Raw genomic sequence first — 26,455 nt, forward strand, 5'->3', positions numbered from 1 at the left:
ATTTATAAATCTACAGATGAAGCATTCAAACTATATCCTTGTTCTTCCTGTGTGTGGAAATTATTCTGTCCATGATGTTTCTTCCTGTCCTTGTAAAATATTATGTCTATCTTTTCCCGGTAAGGTGCCCAGCTGCTCGTATAGATCCTATATGATCTGCAAATAGGGACTGGTACAGGCAGTCTAATGATTGCACTGGTATTGGGAGGCCCGCCACTCTTAATTTAGAACAGGACTGAGGGGGGCGACCCAAAGTTGCGTGTTGAAATTCCACCTCCTTTGCTGCATCAACCAGTGGTTAATAAAACCAATTATTTGCTTGTGCATACCTAGCGCTAGGAACAAATGTTAGGACTAGGAACAGTCTACGTAACAGATTTATTTGAGTGGTGTTGGGTTCCTTTTGAGCATATTTTCATAGAAGACCTGAACATCAAGACTTCACCTTACCAGATCTACCTTAGATAGTCTTGGGCATGCTACTGTGGTGTTGGATCTGCAATGTGGGCTTGTAAGGATATCGGTTTGTTTTGTTTGTTTGTTTAATATGCCCAAGTGGCTTCTAAGTGGTTTAGCTTCAGATTTGCCTTGGGAAAATTCAAAATTGCTCTTTGCTATGAAGCTTAGCCTTTCTACAGGCCCTAGTTGACACTGCTTTCAGGGGATTTAGGCAGCCGTGTTGAACAGTCCCTGTTTTAGCGAAACTAAACCTCTTGGATGGTAGAACCTGTAAGTTGCTATAACAACTAAAATAGCAGCAATCTCTCCAAAGCACACAGCATCTCCCACAAGGGTCATACAGGTCTTTCTGAGCTGTATAAGTCATGGGGAGCAATCTAAAAACCAGCCGGGTGCCTCCCCTGGCTGGCAAACCTAGCAATTTTCATCCTGTTTCCTTGCCAGCAAGAGGTACGATCAAGGACAGTCTACCTTCTCTCAATATTTTTCCATGATAACACCTGCGTTTAAAGAGTTGGCATCCCTCAAAGGCTTCCCAGAGTAGACTGGGCCGCATCCGGCCCCCGGGCCTTAGGTTGCTTACCCCTGGCCTAAGCTTTCTCACACCCTTCCTTATAATTTCTGAGCCCAGCTTTGGTTCTTGAGCCAATGAGGTAACATACTGTATTTATGGAGCAAGATGTCCTTCCTTCATTCGCCCTCCATCAGACCTGAATTATTACACACAGTCCATTTACAAATTGCCTGATTCTGCTAAAGGTTGTAATTGCTTTCACAAATAATAATCAATCTGAGCAGGAGTCAGTACGTCTTTTTCTCTCTCTTATTATGCAATCGCGGGTTTTGTGCAAATCGACGAAATGATATTGAGTCTCAGGCATCGCCTTTCCAAATGAGATCTCTCGCCTGGGCAACAGTGATACAACAGAACAATCGCTTTGTTTATTTGTCTTTCTTGTAAGCTGCCACACCGCACAGATGCATTAGGCTATGATGAGGGGGTGGGTTGGAAACAAAACATATTTGGATTGCAGTTCTATCAAAAGCAGTATGTTTTGAAACATATTGTAGAGCAGGCTTGTCCAACTTGAAGTAGGCTATAATCTACGATCCAATATAAATGCTTGCAGTGTTCTACCACCCAGGGTTGGGTGCAGGGTGGGTGGGCGCGTGCTGCCTGCTTCCCCCCACATGGCAGGGATGGATGATGGGCACTGACAGGGTAGGGGTGGGTGCGTGTGCAGCGTCAAAACAGCCCCTCCTGCTGAGAGGAGCTCAAGACGAGGCGGTGGCTGCTCAGGTACGTCTTCAGTAGAGGGCAGGTGGTGTTCAACCAGAATTCGTCCCAGGATCAACTGGTTGATCGTGATTGACGCGTTGGACATGTCTGTTGTAGAGAAAGCCCAACCTATTTTCCCCATACGTAGGGCTGGAAACTTCAGCTGGTGCAGAATGCGGTTTGCCTTTGTGCTTTCTGAACAGAAATGAGTGTCCAGGGCTCAGGCAACAAGGAGATGATAGCAAAGGTTATATGATGCAGATGTCCTGGAGGCGGGAAACTATTTGCCCCTTCCATGTTCCCAAGAGATGCTCATAATTGACTTCACCTGAACCCTCACTAACGATGCATAGCATCACATACCCCCAAGTCCCCCTTGAGTGAAATCAACAGGGCAGTTCTTTCAGACTGCAAATCTCCATGTGTGAATCAAAGGAGCCAAAGAAGTACATCGAAACCCTATGACAAATTGCTGGATCAGAATGATATTAATGCTTTTGCAAAGTATGAAAAGTTTTGGGATGAAATGCTGTGGGCAGTGGCACTTAACAGTGAATTGAAACACAGTGGCATTTTGGGTTTTGTTTAAAACATCATTGAATAAAGTGACTCACAGTCAGTAAACCCTATCCAGCTGTTAAACATCCATTAATGTCACAGGTTTTTCAAGTTTGGCCAGAGACTACCACTATAACCCGTTGAGAACTGTCAGCAGTCAGGCAAGCCACGTGCAGCGAGTCTGGATGCCGACTGCATTCAGATCTGACTTCTGAAGGTTAGAAATGGCAAAAAGAGGTTGGCGTTCGCATGCTCCGCTTCACTGAAACAGCAACGTGAAGACAGCTGCAGGCAAGGAGCTTTCGAGAAGAAGCAGCTCTATAAAACATCTCCCGATTTCAAGGCTTGATGCCTTGTACAGTATGTCTCCAAGGCAAACGTCTCGAAGTGCAGATAAACAGTATCTGCACCGAGGAGCAAGTTTCTTTACAGTAGAATGACAGGTGGAGACCTGCAACAAAATGTTGCAGCGTATTAGCAGCTGCCAAAAGGAGCGCTCCAATTCTCATAGGGGAGAGGGATGTTTTAGGAGGAGACTTTTCCCCAGCTGTGCTATGAAGCGCTGGCAGTGAACTCAAAGCTGAGTATCGGGATAGGGGAGGGATTTGATCTATTTTGCATTTAAATACGAGCATACCAAATCTGTACTTTCTGAAACAATACACAAACGAAAACATAGCTTTAAAATATGCCTTCAAATTTCACACCTCCAAAATTTTCTGATTTAATTCTCCAACCAACAAATGTGCACACAAATGCAAATACTACGTGGAAGTTGTGTGCATGAACATGCATGTATTAGTGAAAAGTAATGTGCAATTACTTTAGTAATTAGTGAAAAGGGACGTGGGTGGCACTGTGGGTTAAACCACAGAGCCTAGGACTTGCCAATCAGAAGGTCTGTGGTTCGAACCCCCACGACGGGGTGAGCTCCCATTGCTTGGTCCCTGCTCCTGCCAACCTAGCAGTGTGAAAGCACGTCAAAGTGCAAGTAGATAAATAGGTACCGCTCCGGTGGGAAGGTAAACGGCGTTTCCGTGTGCTGCTCTGGTTCGCCAGAAGCGGCTTAGTCATGCTGGCCACATGACCCAGAAGCTGTACGCCGGCTCCCTCGGCCAATAAAGCGAGATGAGCGCCGCAACCCCAGAGTCGGTCACGACTGGACCTAGTGGTCAGGGGTCCCTTTACCTTTAATGTGCAAAAATGCATTATGTTGAGGACAGTTGTTTGTAAAAATATGAACGTTGGGCAAAATTGAATATCAAAATGAATATGTTAGGAAAAATGCACACTAAAATGTTGATTTTCACAAGGACTTTTTTTTATTTATTAAAAAAAGCACATCTGAAGTGAAGGCACAAGACAGGAGTTGATCATCATGCTGCTGACCAGTCCTGTGGAGCCTCCTTTTATTGAGACACATATGCAAGCTAGGCAGATACATTTTGGGCTGTGACCTTTACACATCTTCCGCCCCGAGATCGTGGGGTGGTACAAAGTTATTTTGGCACCTGTTTCCACAGCGTCATTTTCCCCTTGCACAGTGTATGACGAAGGAGACAAAAGGTCTCAGGGACAAAGGTTACAGACAGGACACCACCGACTGCTGAGACCGCAAAAGGTCAGACCGAGGGAACAATGTACCAGACAGCTGTGGCTTGTCTGGGGGGGGGGATGTACCCCGCACCCCAGGGTCACGCGTGCAGGCAGACTGTGGCTGCCTGCTGGTGGGGAGTGTGCTCCCTCCGGACCCCACTCCTCACTCCGCGATATCCCTACACACATCCATAATTTTTGATTTACTGGGCAGAGCATTTAAGTTCACCATTGGTCTTGGTAGCCTTTGGTTAGGAGCCAGAACACTTCCTGGAAAGAAAATCACCAGCCTCCGATTTGGCATAATTCAAGCAGCTTTCTATTGATTATGCAGGTTTACAGCAAGTCATTGAAACTGACTATCGAGCTGGTGAAAGGTCAGGGGAGGAAGTAAAGGAATGTTTGTCAGCAGTTTCAAGTACAGAGAATGATGCATTCTTAAATCCCACTGAAATCAGCAGGGATTGCTGGCAGATTATCTTTGATTATCTTTGGGCAGGCGTTGCCTGATGGTTAATATGTCAGGGTGAAGTTTGATTGGTTTCTTAAGGAATATTTTTAATACCAGTTGCTGGTATCCTGGTTAGCACCATGACAACAGTGCACAGAAAGGGAATTTTAACCTTTCCCACCTCCCCTGCTCCATCCCAATCTCATGATCACAATGAAAACCACTTCTCTTAGAAGAGAAGCTGCCATTAACATAAATTAGAGTTTCTAAGCCAGAGAGTAGCTAGGGACGATTTTTTATTATTATTATTTTTTGCTAGAATAATGGAAAGAGTTAACACTTTCCCACCAAACCATGGTCCTGTTCCTGTCAGGACCCCAGGCCACTGGCATTTAAAGTATAGAGGAAAATGTACATGAAACTTGATGTGGTGCATTTAGTGCTGTGCTTAGTTTGGGCCTTAGTCCTTGTCTACATTTCCACTGGGTCCGAGAGGTTTTCTGCTTGTCCCTTACTTTCTAGGCACGGATCTGAGAAGTTTTTTGTTTGTCCTGCCATTTCCCTCAGAAAAAAACACACCACTGTTTACTGCTGAATCAGAACAAATGTCAATCCACAGAAAAACCAATTAATGTTTGTTCCAGTTCAGCAGCAAACAGCAGATTTTCCTGAGGGAAATCGATGGGACGAGTAGAAGTGTGGCCTTAGTCTGCCATCTTAGTTTCTGATATGACCAAGGACTCGGCTACATGTTTCAACTAGGATCCAAAGAAACACACAGTTCCACACTCATAAAGGGGCTTGTGGTTCTGGGAGGGGTGGGCAAATATTCAGCTTTCCTGTCTTAAATTCAGTTCCTCCATTTTTCAACGAAGTCTTCATGCCATTTACTGTGAATTTCTCTTCTTATACCTGCTTTTGTATGCAATGCTGCCTAATATACACATTTTTTTTGCAAAGCAGTTTCCTCTCAAATAATGCATTTTAATGTTATTTTCATTAATATAAGTGTTTTGTTACTTTAATATATCCATGTGGATTTGCCTAGTTGTAGAGAGGGCATGTCTTTTCATGGAAGTACTTCCCATGAATTAAGGTAAAATGTTGATTTCCCATATATTACACATTCATGATGATTTGTGCTCATGATGCTATTGGGGCAGTCATACGTGGTATCACTTTTATTACTGTTTGCACCTGCAAATGGTTTGGAAACAGTCATACTGCTTTATTTTCAATTGGTGTGGGTTTAAAAATGAGGTACAGCAGCAGCTAAAAGCCAAGGAAGCATCACTTCCTTATCTTGCAGTGTCTCAATGCTACTGCTGTCATACAATATCAGGGAGGGAAGGTTCATGATGCCAAACATCTCTTATGCCAGATGCAGCATCTCCTAAGCAGTTAACCTCTGTAGTGGAGTTTCTTGCGTGAGTGCAAGTTGTCAGATATATTTTTGCTTCATTGTTGTCACCCTTCAGTCCTGGGATTTATAGCTGTCACTGACCAGAGTGGGTAGCGATTGCCCTTCTAGTCAGATGTTAAAAGGATGCTGGATGATTAGATTTCCTTTGAGATTGCCTGGGGCGCATCATATATGCATAGCAAGATGTCTGATACTCTTCAAATAAGAAAAGAATGTTCTGTTCTTGCTGCTCTTTATCGCCAACGACACTCATTGTAGCATCAAAAGAAGGGGGGGGCATTTTTATGAGCTTGGAGGGAACGGAGTGCCTCTCAGTGGTTAGAGCATCTACTTTGCATGCAGAAGGTCCCAGGTTTACCCCCTGTGTCTCCATGTGTGGCTGGGAGGAAACCCTGCCTGAAACCCTGGACAGCCTCTGCCAGTGTAGACAGGAGTGAGCAAGATGGACCAATGTCTGCCTCAGCATAAGGCAGCATATTCCTATGTTCCTATCTATAGCATTCCTTCAATTCTGAAGCAAATCAGTGGTAACAGAATAGCATACCAGCTACTTCTGTGTATGCTCACTTACAAGGATAACATCAGGTATATGTGGGAAGAGTAGGGAATACCTGAAGCCACAGTCAGTCTGGCATGAACTGTAGTTCTGCACTTCAACTGCAGGGTAGTGATCTTCACTACAGGAATAGTCTTTCAATGGTATGTCCATAAAATCATAACAACACTTGCGATATTTTGCAATGGGATTTGCCACGCTCCACAAGCAGTGTGGGGGCTAGGGGGGCTGTGGCTCCAGGTGCAAATTTATGAGGGGGTGCAACCAGGTGCCCCCCCAGGCTCCCTCATTGAGGCTGGAACAGCAAGGAGGCAAGCTGCATGGGGCCATTGGGACTGGGGTAGCGATAGCGCTTCCTTCTTGTGGTCAACACGTGCGCCCTTCCCCTGGGAGGGAAAGAGGAGAGCGCTGCTGCCGCTGCCACCACTACCCACCAAGGACAGAGGGAGAGGAAAGTGGGAAGGCACTGCTGGAGCCATGTGTGTTGCCCAGAGCACATCGCTGCAAGGATAGGAGGGTGAGGTGACACAGTGGTGTTCCTGGCTTCACATTTCTCTGCCTTAGCTCTGCTCTCAGGTTGGGGCTAATTTGCAAGGAGAGACTCCATTGATTAGACACTGGCTGGTAAAGGGCTGACCCCTGCCCAGTCCACCAGGGGGTGCAACACTTGTCCTGCCCCAGGCACCAGCAACCCATACTACCTGATGTTAGGATTCCTGCTCCATGATTGCAGTCATGGGATTGTTGTCGTTCACATGACGGTATATGTTTTGACTCCACAGAGTGGGAAGTGATGAAGACAGGATGTTTGTGTTACTGTATTCCGTGAAGTGGGACTATTGTCCTTTTTTCTTTCTCTCTTTGCTGTCTGATGCTAGAGAGAGAGGGAGCCATGTTGCAGTGCTCCGTGTGTGTTTATATGTAAATAAAGTAGATTAGCCAAAATGCTGAGTTGCTGAGGTCTGTCACACAAGGTGCGCAAACCCTGCAGATCCCTAAGTGTGTTGGTGTCATTTGGCATTGGTCGCTGTGATGTTCTGGCAGAAGAAAGCTTTTGAAGCTCTCGAATGAAAGACCAGGAGGGAGAGAACATGCCAGTCGGGCATGTGTCTCTGCCAGGGTCCTACTCAAGTGTAGGCTGAATTCCTGACACCTGTCCACAAGTACCCCTTCTGACATGCCCCAGGCATAAAAGTTTGACATGGAGAAGAGGGCAGTGAGACTATGCCACTGCCCATTGAGGCTGGCATCAGAAAGATCTATCCTACACATGAGCAAGTGCTCACACAGAAGTGCCCCTTTGCAAACATTGCTTTTTATGCAGACATTGGGGGAAAGATGGGGAGACAAGCCCAAGGGATATGACAGATTGCAGCACTCTTAATATCATGGATCAACTGCATTTCCCTGCATTGACTGAAATCATGTCCTGCCCAAGTACCCTGCGATAGCAGTGTCAATGTTCGGTTACGGTTACTAGGAATCAAACAACACCTTTTCATATTAATGTTGATGCAGCAGCAACTCTCATAGATTCTGGGCTTCTTCTTCAGAGGGAGAAGTGAGGCAGCCGACAGAAAGCAATACGAGGCAGTTATCTTGTCAAAGGAACTCAGGGTTTAATACACAAGAGCTTGTTTTGCAACGGAGAAACCTGTAATCTCAAAACTCAGAAAAGGAAAGGAGAAAGGTCATCTCCTGCACCTTGAAACACTCAAATGGGGTTAGCAATTAGGAAGAGACTAATGCTTGGCTTTCAAAGTGCACATCATTCAGAGTGCTGATTCAGCAAATGAAATCCACTGAGGTGCCCTGAGCAAATATCAATGAGAGCCCAGTTACGGTTACAATATTCAGTTCTTTTAAAAGCTGTCTGTCTGGGGTTCTCCCATTTCATCCCTAGAAAGCCCACCATGTGCAAAGAAAATGAGCACTGGAGATCTTGCAAACAGAGGAAGGCTTCCTGCAGTGGTTTACTGTAGGAAGTGGTTTGCTGTATCAAAGCAACTGGGAAATGGGTGTGTGAAGGTTAAATGACAAGATTGATGGCTCTATTAAGGCAACTGCACACACCACGATTGTGGCAGGAAACACCAATACTATATTACAGCAAACATGCAACGTGGGCATTATATATACTTGGATTCTATATGCATCTTTACACACCCATATGCACCCATTTAGGGAAAACACTAATGTAATTCTTGCTGAGAGAAACAGTGGTATTGTAACAGGACTTCCAGCAGCAAACACATAAGATGTGGCCATTGCAAATTCATGTGTGTGTCTGGAAAACCTGGCCCAATCAGATTTTTAATTTATTTGTGTATTGCTTATAGATATATTTATATTGTGTGTGCTGCCCACACATCAAGAGTGATTCTCATAGCAATCAAAATTTGTGGAGCTGTCTGCATAATACTGTGAGTGTATGGTAGATGTTCTGTCGTTTGTGGTAAACGCTTCTGAGTCTTCTCCAGTGACTCCTACATGCAAGGCTACTGCCTCCCATCACACATCAAGGTCTTGCCCAAACCATACATTTAAAGCACTATTTTACAACTTTAACAATCATGGCTTCCGCCAAAGATTCCTTGAGCGGGTGCTCAGAGTTGTTAGGAGACCATATGCCCCTGTTCCTGGAGTGCATTGGGAAGATGGGTTGGTTGTTAAACCACTCTAGAAACTGCAGCTCTGTGAGGAGCATAGGGTTCTCCTTGTCAGGAGCTCAGCCTACACTCAAGTAGGATCCTGGCAGAGACGCATGCCCGACTGGCATGTTCTCTCCCTCCTGGTGGATCCTTCGGGAGCTTCATTAGCTTTCTTCAGCCCCAAAATCACAGCGCCTGGTGGCCACAGACATCGGCACACTTAGGGATCCTCAGAGTCTTCACAGCTTGCGTAACAGACCTCAAATCCTTTTTCTTTTTTGTCTTTTTTAAATAATTCATTTATCTGGAAGTGTTGTAACCAATCACTTACTTCTCCTTTTTCTTCATTATAATCTTTCAACTTTAATTTGTTCTCTACTTCAATTAATAATTCTCTATATGTTATCCATTTTTATCTCATATTTGTTTTTTTACTGAGATTACTTCCATTGGTAAAATCCACCAAGGTGTTTTTTTGTTCTAATAAGTCCTTATATTTCTCCAAGACTTTAAATATTGCATATCTTATAATATGCTTATGAAAACTCTTATGTACTTTAGTCTTTTGGTACCATAGATATGCATGCCATCCAAATCTGTTGTCGTGTCCTTCCAGATCCAATAGATCTGTGTTTTTTAGACATATCCGTTGCTGGATCCAACAAATGCAAGATGCTTCATAATATAGTTTTAGATCTGGAAGGGAGAAACATCCTCTGTCTTTGGTATCTGTTAACAATTTATGTTTTATTCTTCGCTTCTTCCCTCTCCAGATAAATCTTGAAATATCTCTTTGCCATTCTTTGAAGCATTTCATATTGCTGATCGCTGGTATTGATTGAAATAAAAATAACATTTTTGGCAATATGTTCATTTTAATAACTGATACTCTTCCTATTAACGACATATTCATTCTTTCCCAAATTTCTAGGTTCCTCTTTATGTCCTTCCATATTTTTTCATAATGGTCTTTAATTATATTTATATTTTTAGCTGTTAACCAAATCCCTAAATATTTCACTTTTTTGTGACTACTTATATCTGTCTTCTCTTCTATCTGTATTTTATCTTGTTCTGGAACATTTTTAACTATAAGTTTGGTTTTACCTTTATTTAATTTAAAACCTGATACTAGACCAAAATCTTTTATTTTCCTTAATACTTCCGACAAAGAATCTATTGGATCTTCCACCATGATAACCAAGTCATCTGTGAACGCTTTCAATTTGTAGGCTTTATTACCTACCTTAATTCCTTTAATTGCATCTCCGCCCTTATATTCCTTGCTAACATGCTTAATTGTTAATATTGCAAGTGGAAACTCCAATTTGCCTTAAAAGCATTAAAAATCCAAGTTTGGGGCGATGGCCAGTTCATGCACAAAGAAGCAAAAATAGATGGCAAACACACGTCCACCAGCAGAAAGAAAACTCTTGAGCCACTATTAAAATATCCACAGGGAGAAGCAGCCTGTTTCAGAACCTGAGGATTATTTCTTGACAGTCCCTTTAAGGATTGCCATCTAAATGCTGCATCCGTACAGCAGAATACATTAGCAGTCTCCCACAGTAACCTGAAGGAAACAGGCTGGCATTGCCAGTAGGGGCTCCCATTTTGCAGAAGCTGGAAAGTGGAGTGCAGTCTTGTCACATCCATGATAATCTGACTGGCCACTGAACGGCTGCATTAAGTGGCCAAGATAGCAGACGTACAATTTTCTCACCTTGCTGCCCATTACATTTATAAAATGCTTGGGAGAGGAATTTTGGGGAACAGAGCTAATAGGGTTTATTGACATTCTAAACAGCAGTTTGGAAGAACATCAGGGAAAGGTGGTATAATTCTCCCCGCCTGCCGCTCATGTTGCTTACTTTCAGTAATTGCTTGCTGTAGCCTTGTCCTTGAACAGTTGTTGAATATACAATCTGGGCTCCTGTAGAAAGTCCCTTTTACAGAAAGGCTGTGTAAATGCTCTGAATATATATATACATGCAGGCAATCCTAATGTCTTCTGCTCTGCGGCTGATTCTTTTTCTCTTCAAATTGGCTAGTGACTAGTTTGCACATGGAGAGAACCCAAAGATAAAAAGGGAAAACAACTGATTAGGCATAGCAAATGTAGATGCATTTGGTCATCAGACAATGGCAGGACCTTCTTTGCCTCTTAGAGGCGCTTGGTGCTGTTGTTTTTTTAAAGTGCATCCCAGATCCTGCCTTTTTCACAGGTCATTAAAGCCATTTGCAGCTCCCAGCTTTCGGCCTAAAAGCATCTCGTCATTTCAAAGGGGAGCATCTTGTCATCTCCAATGCTGTCACATCGAACCTGCTGTGATGCATGTACCTGCATCTAGATGAATTTGGGGAGTTAATTAGATATAACAGGATGCAACAGAATATTAAATCAAAGCTGTGGATTCCTCCAAGTCCTCGCCCCTCCCCACCTGTGATGTGAGAGTTTCATAATCCCCCAACTAAAAGCTTCACCTTTACATATCTAAAGTTCACCAAAGAGGCAAGCTACAAAAAGCAATGATAGGCATTTGGCACATCTCCTGTTCCTTTATAATTGCAATCACTTTGCTGACCTTTTCTTTCCAAGGCTGAGATGGGGAGTGCGGGTGGCAGTAAATGGAACTGCAGGTTTGCAGCAAAAAACAGTTGTGGGTGGCACCAAATGGCCAGTCTCCACCAATACTCCTCTTCGCTCAAAACACACATACGCCAAAGCATTTTTTCAATGATGTTTCTGAATACACATACAGATAAATTTAGGAGGTGGACAGTCTGTTTGAAAAGGAACAAAGGCCAGTGTCCATCATGATAGAATGCACATCCGCCATGCAAACTCTGAAGCCAAGAGGAACCCAGTCTCATGCCATGGTGTGAATGACTGTGATTATACCTGCCTTCCTCCTGTGTTTAACAAGCACTGTGAAGCGGAAAAGAACCAATGTGTACTGGATAGACAAGTGGATTTGGATTAGGTGACTGAGGTTCAAATCCCTGCTCAGCCATGTGTGGCCTTGGGCAAGTCACTGACTGTACTCAGATATCACATTCTCTTGTTTTCCAAACAAGGGGCCGGATTTACGTAGGTTTGATGAGGCCCTAAGCTACTGAAGGTAATGGGGCCCTTTATATGTCCAGCTGTCCTTTGTCAACAACAAATTGTCGCTGTTTTTTGTGTTGAATATATGCTGTATGGTAATTTATGGACCTAATAGGTATCAAAAGCCATTAGCACATGCAGAATGTAGGCACCCTATATACAGAAATGAGCAAACCAGTGATATTTTAGGGAGCAGGCTAGCAGGCAAGGCCCGCTACTTACATCATAGGAGCCTACACAGCACAAAACACTGTTGCTGCATGTAGGGGTTTTTATTTTGTTTTTTATTTTATATTCTGGAAATGTACATCCAGTTTTTTTCCTTTGCATTTTTTTGGGGGGGCCCCAAGAGAGTGGGACCCTAAGCTATAGCTTGTTTAGCTTATATGTAAATCCAGCACTGGCTATGCTAGCTGGGGCTGATGGGAGTTGGAGTCCAGCAACTTCACAAGTTCCCCATCCAACCATGGATGAAGGATTGGGAATAAGGCATGTTTGTGTGTGTGCGCCCTTTCCCCACTTTTTCCATCCCCTTCCCCTTGCATGCCCTGCTCAATAGAGAATTCCTGATCAAAACACAATTTGCATCCTGTTTCAGAAGGATCACTCGTATCAAATTTTCCCAGTCACAGCAAGCAAAGCAGGAAGTGTTCTGCTCTACTTCGAGTGTGCCAGGAGAAGGAGTTGCATCTCAAATAATCCAGACTATAGATTGGAGGATTAGAGAGCATGATCCCTGAGCACGGCCACAATCTCTCAACTAATCTACCTCATGGGTCCATTGCGATAAAGTGGGATCAGCCTTGAACTCCACAGAAGATTGGCATGATACCAATGTGTCAGAAATAATATATGAGACGGCCACAGTCCAGTTTGATAAGGCGTACTCTTCTTGCAAACAGTTCCATGGAGATAATGGAATTACCTGCCATTATGCGCGGCTCATATGCCATCACAGTGTTCTGGATGGCAGCCCGTAGAACTCCAATCCCCAACCATTAAAACCAATTAGAGATGTGTCGTTCATCTCAGTGGGATCTCAACGCTATACATGGAATATCTGCAATAATAGAGAACAGTCAGCATAGCCGAGTTTGCTGCTGCCAAAAACATTTCAAAGTGTTTTGTAATTAGAACTTCATTATTTATCTTTCTGGGTGCTTTTAGATCGGCAGCGGCGATGCCGGTCTCTCGTCTGACAGCAAAATCAAAAGGTACAGGGAGTGGGGTGGTGGAACCGACAGCTACATAAGATGAATACCCAATTTCCAAACACGTTTGCTTGAAGGGAAAGCAAGTGCAAAAAGAAAGAGAACATAGGCACTGTTGCCATCCTGTCATAATACGCACACCCCTAGCCAAAAGGTATCATGAAGCCATTTCACATCTGACTGCCTTTGATTTCCCAGCCTAATGGACCAGATTCTGGGATATAAGGGAGGATTGTAAGCCCTTAATGATGTGAGTTCAAGTCTCATTCATTCTCTTCTACAGAAAGGCTCCCTCCTGTTTGCCAATCATCTGTCATCTGCCTCATCGACCCCTTGCATTGTAGGCCACAGAAACTGGTGTTTCCTAGCTAATAGGCTGGCCATCCATCTCTTGAAGACCTTTGGATTTGCTAGTTATTTAAAAACTGAAAGAAAGTGAACAAATACTACTGGGAGCATTCCCATACTGAAGCAGTGCTACGTCTAATCAGGATCAGGATTATGTGAGGCTTCTGCAAAGGTGTACACAAAGCTTTCACTTAAAATAGGGAGTGGAAGTGAAATGAATAGTGTGAGTCTAATAGGAGGATGGTGTATTCCTGTTGTGTTTTATGATTTTCCTGATATTGTAAGTGAGCCGGAACTGGTCTGTGACCGTAATAATAAAATTCAATTCAAGTATGATGGGAATCAGGGAGTGCAGAAGCAGGTACAGGAAAACATGAGCTTTTAAGAAATTCCAAAGGAAGAAATTGCAGGAGTTGGCAATTGCAAAGACCTGTAGGGCAGTTCAGAACATTCTGGGTTAAAACCACTTCCAGGCTATTAATGCAAGAAAGGGGGAGAAACAATAGACTTGCCATTCATAATAGAAAATAAATTTGTTTTTGTTTTAATAAAGATATTAGGATGAGGTTAGATTTTAATTTTATTCTGTTTCTAGGAGTGTGTTATATAATAAGATGCAACCACAAATATGAAGAAAGTGTCATAATCTGGGGGAATTCACTTGGGAGATAATATACAAACTTGGTGAAAATGAGAGGGGGAGAATGTGTTAGGATATGGAGGTCAAACTCTGGATCAGGTCCATTTAGTCCAGCATCCTGTACTCACAGTGGCCAACCAAATGCCTGCCAGCAGGACCCCAAGTACAAGAGGACTCTCTCCTCCTTTGGTTTCCAGCAACTGGTATTCAGAAGCATTGCTGCCTCCTGCTGTGGACACAGAGCATAGGCATCATGGCTAGCAGCCATCAATTGATCTCTCCTCCATGAATTTGTCTAATCCTCTTTTAAGAAAGCCCAACAGAGACTCCATCTCCTCAGAGTATTGCGGAAGAACAATGTCAATCAACATTTGATGATCACTTTTACTGGTCAACAATAGATAGTGTCCTTTCATACTGCATCCCAGTGTGGTACGCTGGTTTGACATCATCTGATAGGAAGTGCCTACAGAGGGTGGTGAATACAGCACAAGATATTATGGGCTGTCCTGTGAATCCGCTGGATGAAATAGTGGAAGAACGTTGCCTCAGGAGAGTGAGGAAAATTCTCAGGGATGATTCACACCCTGGCCGGCACTTTCTTGATCTCCTGCCCTCGGGCAGAAGATACAGAAGCATGATTAGTTGCACCAACAGGGTAAAGAACAGCTTCTATCCATGGGCTGTTAGGCTGTTGAATGAAAAGATAACAACAGGGCAACTGACTTTCGGGTTTGGTGGGTGTGCGTCAGTAAACTAGGGGAATTAAGACTAAGAGAGCTGAGTGGGGGGGGGGGTGCTCATGTAATCTCACTGTATACAAGTTGTACAAATGACAATAAAGTATTTCAATTTTAAAGCCATCCAACTTGGAGGGCACCACTGTCTTCTGTGAGAGTGAGTTCCAAGGGTTAACTATGCCCTGTGTGAAGAGGTACTTCATTTCATCTCTCTCGAATCTTCCAGTGTTCAGCTTTGTTCGACCTCCATGAGTTCTAGTATCATGCAAGAGGGAGGAAAACTAAAAAGGAAGGGGAATAGAGCTTGAGAGAATGGAAGGGACAGGGAGTGTGTCCCCAAGGATTCAGGAGAGTGTGTGTGAGAGATGGTTGAGGGAAGGCAGGGGCAGACGTTGGTCTTTCAAATTTCAATTTGGTCCTGTGTGAGGCCAAATTTCGGGGCCTCCTGCCCCTCACCTTCCATTTGCTCAGTTCACTACATCATAGTTGTGATGCCCTGCAGCACCCCCTAGGCCCAGTGCCCAGTGCAAGGGAACTGGTCGCGTTGTCCTATATCCACAGGGAGAAGAAAGTCTGGCAGAGAAGTGTGGGAAACTAATTACAATAAGAGAAGATGACCTTTAAAAAGATAGGAGCATCAATTTAGGATCCTGAGAAGAGGGTTAAGATTCAAAAGAGCTCCACATGGATAAAGGAGAAATTAAACTGAAAAAAGCCCTCAATGAATTCATATTTTTAGAGTGGCTTTTATTATTATTATTTTTATTAACAAGCCATGACTGCATAATAAAGTTTGATAGGTTTGGTTTTTGGTTGTTGTTTTTTTTTAAAGAAAACTTCGTAATAACTGTGCCGTGATGCTCTCAACTCAACAAAGGGATATGTGACTTGAGCATGGATATCTAATATATAGGACCCCTTGATGTTTATACATGCACATATCCTTCCTCAGTTACCTTGGCAACCACTCACAGGGAACTAGCAGGGTTATTCTTTATGGCTTATTTATCCTTCCCTTCCTCTGTGGAGCTCAAGGCAGTCACTGTGGCCTCCTCGCCCTTATCACAACATCCTTGCAAGAATGGTGGACGTCAGGCTGCTGCCTGCGACTCCCAGCCCAGGAACCTACAAAGACAAGGAAATGTTTCTTACCTTCCACTTTTTATTCAGTATTTACAGATAGAGGCTATAGAACCCAGGCTCTTGGATAACGGCATTGTCCCAAGTGAATCTCCACCTCCCCCCAGTCTCTCTCACTTCCTCGTTTGTCAATCTCATCGTCTCTCCTACGGGTGCTGCTACGTGCCCTCTGTCTTTGAGTTCTTTGCTCTCCTACTTTCAAGGCTCGCTGGGTTCTGGGAGAGGGGTGTGTGATCTGGAATGCTTTCTAAAGACACAGTGTCCATCAGCTGTTGCCCCCCATGGTGCTTCTTCTTCCTCCTCCTCCTCTCCCATTATTTCTCAACTTCCCCCGTCATCTGCCTCTGAGCTGTGACCTCCCTCAAACCCCTTGTTGTAATTCTGAACCATCTTCTTTTTCCTCCTCCCTGGAAGGGTCAAGCTGGGGAGGCGGTCTCCACCGTTCCTCCTCTGCCCAGTCCCTGACAGTGGTTGGCTCAAAGTCAGCCAATGAGCTTCTAGAGGAGTGGGGATTTGAATTGAGGTCTTGCCCAGCCTCTCCCAGAGCAACAGTGAGGACTCTGAGGGGGAGGGGTGGCAGACTGGGGAAAATAGAAGCTTGATTCCTTCCCATCCCGTCCAGGAATGCAGGCTGTAAAGTCCCAAGATAGTGTAGGTCAGACGGAGACAGGCCAGGCTTCAGAGGAACTTCAGCCGTTAGACATCACTCTGAGGAGGGTGGAGACTGATTCAAGGGAGGGGGGAGTCCCCACAGGCTTGCAGAAGGGGCAGAGCCCAGGCTTGGCATCAGGCCAACAGGAGGCGGGTCGCCCGATGGAGGATATCCTGTTGGCAAAGAGCCCGCCCTTCAGTCGGGTCAACTTCTTCCCAGGAGGACTAGAACTGTGTGCTTGGCATGTAACTACTGCATAAATACTAATAAATCTAAGTGCAATTAAACCGTCAGCTTGCCTCATTCTTGGCAGGGGAGAGACATCTGGAATACTGACAGCCTCATTGGAAGGAAAGAACTTTAAAAAAAAAACACTCATTGCCACAAGATGTTATCATGGCCACAGATCCTTGAAGAGGATTACGCACATTCATGGAGTCATAGGAAAGATACTATATGCTGTTATTTGTTATAGGAAAGATCAGGTGTTTGTCGCGTTTACAGTGGTACCTCAGGTTACAGACGCTTCAGGTTACACACGCTTCAGGTTACAGACTCCGCTAACCCAGAAATATTACCTTGGGTTAAGAACTTTGCTTCAGGATGAGAACAGAAATTGTGCGGTGGCAGGAGCAGGAGGCCCCATTAGCTAAAGTGGTGCTTCAGGTTAAGAACAGTTTCAGGTTAAGAACAGACCTCCGGAACGAATTAAGTACTTAACCCGAGGTACCACTGTATAGGATTTCTTATTGGAGGGGGTTATAACAATTTGACAGTTCAAAAACAGAAAGTTACAAATGGTGTTGGTGTATATCAGGGACTGGGATGTAAGAAGGCACTTTATTCTGCTTTGCCCTTTGTTCATTGAACACAGCACTGATTCTGTTCTTCTGCAATTCGTCTTCTGCCTAATACATGATTTTTTGTCTTGCTGTCCAGTGTGGCAGCTGCATAACTTCTGTAATTAATTGTTTAAATTATGTAACGGCATTGTCATTATGTTACTCCACCCCATTCATTTCAGAGCAAAGGAAACCCAGTGCAAATGAGGGGGGTAATAATTAGTTGTGTGTCGTTTGCTGACTGAAAGCAGCAACAACAGCAAATACTCATTGCATTGACTGGATTGATTTCCATTCCAGACAGAGGATGAATAAGGAAATATTATTGGCAATGTTTGCTCCCATTTCTGTGGTCATTGGAATTCTCCAGCATACCTATTGAAGTACCAAAAGCAAAATTGTGTATAAGCACAGGGGAAGACTACAGCCACCACCCCTGCCTCAAAAAAGCAAGCAGCTGGTCATTGTGGGAAACACAATACTAGACAAGATGAACTCTTGGTCTGATCTAGCTAGACTCTTTTGTTCTAATAAGAGAGCTCAGCCAGCCACAGCCCACCACAGAAAAGTAATTTTTCTTCGCCACCATTATCAGCACACAGTCACAGGCTGCTTCCAACAGCCTGTGTATTGAAATCCCTTCACTGCGCAACAGAAAAATTCAAATTGTAAGATATAAATATTGGCTGTAGAACAATAGCTCTGGAAAATGTTGCTACTTGCAGTAATCTGCAATTAGCGACTGGAACCATTTCTTTTGTTGGCTAACTGGAAGAGATTTGTGTGCACAGACAATGGATTTGGCGTCAAACTCAAAGCACGCCTTGCTAATTTATACTTTTAGGTGAAGTGTATCTCTGGGCCAGCACAATGTCAAAAAATGGTTGGAGGATGAGCATTTGATTCCATCAAGTACTGTCTGTTGCAGACTCCTTTAATGAATGTATCCAGGAGCCATTATCACTGAGCAGCAAAAGAAGGATTTACAGATATTACATAGTGCTCCCATCCCTTTTGTTAAACTCTGGTTTGGCACTGAGAAGGTAGATAACACTATGGAAAACAAAAGGAGTTTTACATCATTTATCAAGCAAGAAAGCTTTAAGCCATTTGTTCTCCACTTGAATATGTGCCTCATCTGGCATTGTTGCTGGAGGCAAATTATTTGTGTATTACCCATTCCTGCTTTCTTTACTTGGGTCGGGGGAGGTGAGAAGGTTTATCCCCTCCCCCCCCCCAAAAAAGGAAACATGTCTTTCTTTTGAGCATACCACACTTTGAGGAACTGGTAAATTGATCAGACACATACAGCCAGTGGCCTGGTTTGCACATCACATTAAACTGTAGCTAAAATAAACTATGGTTTGATGTGAAATTGTGGGTGCTTTGCTCCTCTCCAACTCCTGCAGCTGCTGCTGTGCTGTCCTGCAAACCATGGTCTGGCTGCTTACCTTGCCTGAACCTGAACAAAGCACAAGATGTGAAAGAGGAAAAAAAGGAACCACAAGACCAGGTTTGGATGACAAAGCAAAGTAGACCATAGCTTGTTTCCTTGCAGGGGGGCAGCAGCAGAAGTGGGCAAGGATTTCAGCAGTGTACATTAGCACACTGCCCATTCTCCGGGAAGACAACATCTCCCAGTAAAACTCCCTTTGTCACCCTTTGCAGTTTTCTTCACAGCACCAATGTACCATACCCTCCAACATTTCTGTGATGAAAATAGGGACACCCTAGTCAATAATAATAGTAATAATTTTATTATTTATACCCTACCCTGACTGGGTTGCCCCAGCCCCTCTGGGAGGCTTCCAACATATACAAATAATTTAAAACATTAAACGTTAAAACAACCCTTCCCTATACAGGGCTGCCTTCAGATGTCTTCTAAAGGTTGTATAGTTACTTATTTCCTTGCATCACATAACTCCGTCCCTCCAATGAAAACAGGGACATCCTAAGGAAAGTGGGACATTCCGGGATCAAATCAGAAACCGCAACAGCTTTTGTAAATCTGGGACTGTCCCTGGAAAATAGGGACACTTGGAGCGTCTGATGTACTGTTTGCGTGGCGAGTTCCCGCCCCCCACCAGGATAAATAAAGACACAAGACTAATTAACTAACTATTAATTAACCATTTTCAACTCTTTGTTACACTGAGGTACTGATAAAACACCTGCCCTGTTAAAGCGTCCCATCTTACAAAGCAAAGGTATGTGAAAGTGCTCCTAAAATTACTTCTGCTTTAAAAGATGGAAAATGTGTTTGTGAGAGAAAGGGGGGCAACCTCCAATTCCTCTCATCTAATTATGTCACTGATACATGAGTCCTCACAGAGACAGCTGTCACTTTTTTAAAGATGCTTTCAGCACTGATAGCCACCCGGTCTGCTTTTATTTATTTAACTTGTTTCATGAAACTTGCATGCTGCCTGATGGTAAAATAATAATAATAATAATAATAATAATAATAATAATAATATCCCAAACGGGTCTGCAAAAGGAATGAAACAATAAAATTATCTGTCAAAACAGTTAAAAGCCACTATTTAAAACATCTAAGAAATAACTAAAACCAACAATAAACTAAAAGCAGAATGAAATGCGCACTTCGTTAATGCAGCTCTTGTTTAAGACAGAGAGATGAAGAAGTGTTTGGGTCATATCAAGTACAGTGGTACCTCGGGTTAAGAACTTTATTTGTTCTGGAGGTCCATTCTTAACCTGAAACTGTTCTTAACCTGAGGTACCACTTTAGCTAATGGGGCCTCCCGCTGCCGCCGCCACATGATTTCTGTTCTCATCCTGAAGCAAAGTTCTTAACCTGAGGTACTATTTCTTGGTTAGCGGATTCTGTAACCTGAAGCGTATGTAACCTGAAGCGTCTGTAACCCGAGGTACCACTTTACTACTTTGCGGCGACTATCATCTCATTCAAGCAGGGAGAAAGTCGGATTCTGGAAATGGCTGCAGCTGAGGGATGCTCCTTCAGCTCCATGTTGCTGGACCACAACTCCCATCTTCCCTGACCATTGGGCACACCGAACAGGACTACTAGGGGTTGGACTGCAACAACATCTGAAAGACCACAGGTCCTCCCCACCCCCTCTGTAGCTACCCAAAAGGTAGCTGGCTCTTAGAGAACTGTGTGCATTTGGATTTCCAGTATAGAGATCTTTTGACTTTGTTATTGTCTACGCCATAACATGACACAAAGAAATCATGATAGAAGAGTTAGATAAGCCCCTGCCATTCATTCCTCTGAGTCTGGGTCATTTTTTAACTATTATCATAGAAAAATTATTATTATTGACTTGTTGGAGAGAATTAATTGACTGCGAATCCAGGCAAGTTCTTTTGAAATACAAAAGGGTCATAATATGCAAAACAAAAATCAATTTATTAATTATAGATCAATAAAATAATGATTTGTGGATTGATTACATTTCTTCAGAAAGTGCAGCAAGAGAGAAATGGTTGAACAGAATAACAGCAAAACATAGACCCAGAAATCCTGAGGGGGGAAAAAACCCTGAGGTAAATTAAACTACTGTTGAAGAAGATAAAAGAAGAGCTACACTAGGGAAAAATAAGATTGCAGTGGCATGTCTGTGTGTACCCAAAGTGACATTTAGATGTTTATAATGCTCTACTGTACTATTAATTTGCTTCCCACTAAAAAAAACTAATTTTCATTTTGACACTGCCATGAGAAACAGCTTTGATTGAAAATGAATGTCCATTTCCCCGCCACTTGGGCCATGTAATATAGCTTGACATTTGGCTACAAAAGTGAAAATACTGTGTCCCAATTCAAAGGTTAACATACTTGCCACTCAAAACCCACTACTAAACAATCAGAGCTCCATAACACGGGCAAAGAGAAAACTGCATGGGTCACTTAGATTGTGCAACTTCCGCTTGTACACTTGACAAGCGGCAACAGAGTGGCTACTTCAGCACTGCTTAAAAAGAGGAAAGGCACCAGTGGAAAAGGACAGAAGAAGACACTGATTTGCATACAGTGTGTATATGTATATATTAGGGGTGGTGCCTCCCAATTTATTCTGCTAACTTCCCCCCACTGCATGAGCACCACCTCTCATCATGCCATAGTTCACAGCACCATCTGTGACCACTGAAACTACAGACTGATGGCATTTAGAGCAAATATATATAGCAGGATATATACACAAATTTAGAATTCAATAAATAGAAATACAATTTACCTCATCAAAGTGGGGAACAAGACTGTGTGCCTGCTCAGTCTGCTCTCCACGTGCCAAACCTGAAGGCCCTTGCTCTCCCTTTTTATGGTTCTTAATCTTTAAACCAGACTTGGATCAGACAGCTCCTCAAATAGAGGACTGTCCTCTATAAAGCATGAGACATGACCACTCTATGCTGCACTGTAAAAGTCTAAGCCTCTGGAGCTGAGCTTTCAGGCAGTAGCTGTGTCCATTAATTTCAGGGAGTCTACTCTGAATACAACTTCATTGTATAAGGAAGCTTTAGTGTTCTCTCTCTTGTTTTGTCTTCATATCCAGTGTCCCTACCATCTGCCCCTCAGACTTAAATGCCCTACCTTGGCAAATTCTTTTTCAGCGGAATCTTTCTGGACTGTGATCTCCTTTCAAAGGGATTACATAAGGAAACATGCTTTTGTAAGAAGCGACATTCCTGGTGATGGATGGTAGCATATCACAGCAAAATTGGAAAGATACTCAGGATGAACTGATCCATTAAATCACCATTTTCTGTAAATACATTTCACCTATCAGATGGCTTTCTGCTACCCAGATTATATTTTTCTAACCAACAGGTGTCAGCAATCATACTTGTCTATAACCCTGAAGCTAGGTGGAAGGTTGGAAATAAAACTGAAATCAGAGCTGGGCACAGCTCAGGGAGGGGCCACAAAAATCACCTGTCAGACTATGGAGAATATGATGTATATGTTTGTGGTGCCGTGACGCTGCTGTCGTGGCCAGGGCAAACGCAGGAGAAACTTCCAGTCCTTCTCGCACCACGGCACAAAGGGGTGCAGTAAAGTGATTTTTTTTCAGGATGTGTGTGCTGATATGGCTCCTTGCCTCTGAGCCTAATCTTATATATGTTTAGTGAAATGTAGGTTCATTGGGACATAAATGAGCACAGGGTTTTAACCATAACAGGGCGAAGTGCTTTCTGAAGCCACACCAGTGCTCAAACTATTGTATGACATATTCTTGAGATGCGGGTGGCGCTGTGGTCTAAACCACTGAGCCTCTTGGGCGTGCTGATCAGAAGGTTGGCGTTTCGAATCCTTGTGACGGGGTGAGCTCCTGTTGCTCTAGCCCAGCTCCTGCCAACCTAGCAGTTTGAAAGTATACCAGTGTGAGTAGATGAATAGGTACCGCTGCTGTGGCAGGAAGGTAAACAGCATTTCCATGTGCTCTGGTTTGCATCACGGTGTTCCGTTGTGCCAGAAGTGTTTTAGTCATGCTGGCCACATGACCCAGAAAGCTGTCTGCGGACAAATACCGGCTCCCTCGGCCTGAAAGCAAGATGAGCGCCACAACCCCATAATTCCCTTTGACTAAACTTAACCATTCAGGGGTCCTTTACCTTTTTTACCTTTACCTTTTATAACATATAGCACTTTAGAGTACATTTGCTTCAGAGGTAGAACAATATTCTGGTTCTGATAGCCAATGTACATTTACTTTGAAAGATTCTCCTGCAGATTATTTCAATTTGGTCCATTGCCTGCCCCTCCCCCACCTCCCCACGCTCCATGCAACATCTGTCACCAGACACCTTTATCCATGATGTGGGATGTCATTTATTCCATGTCTTTATTAAAAGCAAGCTTTCAGCTAGCATACTTTATATTTTATCTGCCTAACTTAATGTTTTTATTTGTGTAGCCAAATAAAGGGAAATGCACAAGAAGAGCAAGTTTCTCATGCCACAGACTACCCGTTCTGCATTTGTAAGAGCTTGAGGGTTTATTGGTTATTTTGTGTTTTTATATTGTGATTTTATGTTGTAACTGCCCTGAGACCTGCGGGGATAGGGCGGTATACAAATTTAATAAATAATAAGAATAATTGATAATTTAGTATGGAACCCCTTCACCTTGGAACTCCCTGCCTCTTGAGACCAAGCAGGCGCCTTCACTGCACTTTTTTCAGCGCCTGCTAAAAACATTCCTCTTTAGACAAGCCTACCCAGATGCTTAGAAAGTCAAGGTCATTTTTATCTGTTTTGTATGCTTTACAGTACAGTTGTGGATTTTTCATGATTTTATTCTTTTAGCTTTGTAAACCCTTTTGAGGGTTGGTTGGTTGGCTGGTTGGTTTTTAACACTCAAGCGGTGTATAAATTTTATGAAACAAATAAATAAATTATTAGGGTTTGCCTATTTCATATAAGAATTAGTGGCTAAAATTTTACAAGTAGCTGACAGTATCATTAGTTGAATACTTGATGTTGGACAGAAAGAACCTTCTCCTGATACCTTTTCACCTTGTGATTGTGTAGGAATGTTGTGGATAGTAGGAGAGGATATATTGATTTAATATTATCCTTCCTCACTCATGCTAGTGAGTCAGTAGCAGAGTACATTCCGCTGTATATTGCAGGAAGCTAGTTGGTAGATTCGTTTGAATCTCTTGAGTTAAGCAATCCAGTCTGGCTTGTTCCTGGTAAATTCCCCGTTATTCCCTCGTAAAACAATAAAGACACAACAGGCTTCTTTAAAAGTAGTGATAAGAAGTTTACTTACATTCAGTTCCCAGTATGATCCTGAAGGCAGGCTTTAGCTTGTAGTTACAGAAGAGAGTGTGAGTTAATCCCATATGAGGATTAAGCCCATGTGCTGCTGGCTGAGAGCCAGCAGACAGCAAAATACATCAAGAGAGCAGCAAAAGAGAGGAAGATAGCTGTGTGACTGGCCCCTTTACAGGGTCTCACAGGGTCACACCCATCACCCTGGTCACACGCAGGGGGAGAATGCTCCAGACAGGTCTGACAGGAAGTCCTGCTGCCTGGAGTAACACCCCTCTGTGTGTCCACTCTGGGCAAACAGGAAATGTTGTACTTGACTGCTACAGTGATGTCATATCCCACAGATTACACACGGGGGTTTGAAGGTTTTTATTCCTAGCCCTAGCTGGATATTTTTCAAATAAGCAATTATTGTACTATATAAAGTTATCCACCTTCCAGCCATCTTTTGATATTTAATTTAAAAAACCCCTCTTTTTATTTTCATATATCAGGTGGCATGGGGAAAAACAACCAAGCCAGTACACATAAATCAAAGGGGAGGGAGTACATTTTCCAGACTTTCTAGGTAGCCTGCAAAATAAATTTTCACAAATAGATGCTTACAACTAAGGATGGATGGATCGGTCTATTTATGATCTGTGCAAATTTCACATGTGTTCATGCATATGTTCAATTCCATTTCTGCAATAATCTGTGATGATGATAATTAAAATCCAAGCCAAAAAAACCCATATTTAAATGCACATTTAAATAAACATGTATAATAATATTTACATGTGCATTTTATCACAAAATGCTGTAGTTTTGGATTTAATTGCACTTACGCATTTCTAAACATATTTTATCCTAAAATATACATTTCAGTGTATTTTTAGTCAGTATTTGTATTGCAAAATTCACAGACGTGTGAAGTTTGAAGAATAGTTATGCTCTTAAGAGTTTATTAAAATCATTCAACTCATGGCAAGTAGAATAATTATTGTCAGTGCTTTATTTTGGGGGGAAACCCTGAAGGAACTTGGCTAATAGGGTATTGGGTAAACAGGCAGGATCGCAATGGCTCTTATCAATACTTGACCTAAAGAAGGAATAACATGCATGGAACTGTGGCAGATTTAGCAGGCCCTCATAATTGCATCTGCTGAATTTGTTTTGTTATCCAATTGCCGCAAAGTCTTTTATTTCATCACTTCCCATCTGCAACTAAGTAGAACAGCTGCCATTGTAATGGTGTTCACCATTTTAAATCATGCAAAAATGCAGGGGGGGGAAATAGAACTCATGGGTTTATAATGGCTTTGGAAGTAATTTAGATGAATGTTGAACCTGTTGTTGAGTTTGTGAGGCTCTACTAAGCTTGGGGGTGTTTTTCTTCTGTGGCTGCTATGATATTTAACTCCAAGAGCGTGCTATACTTGAAAATTCAGAAATTTTATATTCCTATTCTGTTTCAGGCAGACCCCCGTTCCCCTCACAGAGATACAATTCCCAGAGTTTCCTATGAAGGAGGATTGATTGCTAAACAGCTCTGGGAACTGCAGTTCTGTGAGGGGAATAGGGGTCTCCTAACTACTCTCAGCATTCTTAACAAGTTGCACCTCCCATAATTCTTTGGGGAAGTCATGAAAAGTGGTGGTATAACATTTTAAATGTATGGTGTGAATGTGGCCTTAGTCTGCTGTCCAGTCTGCCAGCTGATGATGGGCAATATCAAGTCGTCTCCTGCCCTCTCCCTTCTTATAGTTCTTTATTTTTAAATTTGACTTGGACTGGATATCCCTTCAAATAGAGAACTCCTTTGAACAGAGGACCTCCCTCCACAAAGTGGGGCACAAGACCATCTTAGGAGGCACTGAGAGAAACGAAAACTGGCAAGGAAACAAATGGCATTACTAGGTTACATTTTAGAAAGAAAACTTAAAAGGTTTGGACTGCCTTGTTATTGCACTGGGCTAACACTTTCATTAATCATAAATAGAATATAAAATGAAGATTGGAGGAGACATAAAAATGGAACATAAAATCATAA

At 42.9% G+C, this 26,455-nt stretch overlaps 1 protein-coding gene and 1 long non-coding RNA gene across 8 annotated transcripts in view; one reads left to right on the forward strand and one right to left on the reverse strand.

The window, feature by feature from the left end:
• The window catches only part of KCNH1 (potassium voltage-gated channel subfamily H member 1), a 227,407-nt gene that overhangs the window by 172,640 nt on the left and 28,312 nt on the right, over nucleotides 1–26,455 (forward strand). The window lies entirely within an intron of this gene.
• Nucleotides 7,917–25,141, reverse strand: LOC308474393. Of its 2 annotated transcripts, none has more exons than XR_013984685.1 (5): nucleotides 24,422–25,141; nucleotides 15,994–16,146; nucleotides 13,008–13,142; nucleotides 10,845–11,027; nucleotides 7,917–9,801 (listed from the first exon to the last, which is right to left on the reverse strand). It is a non-coding gene; the product is annotated as an uncharacterized lncRNA (long non-coding RNA). The 2 variants fall into 2 exon arrangements; XR_013984686.1 differs by having other exon boundaries at nucleotides 15,978–16,146.

Source organism: Podarcis pityusensis (assembly GCF_964106645.2).
Source record: "Podarcis pityusensis genome assembly, chromosome: 3".
Taxonomy (NCBI): domain Eukaryota; kingdom Metazoa; phylum Chordata; class Lepidosauria; order Squamata; family Lacertidae; genus Podarcis; species Podarcis pityusensis.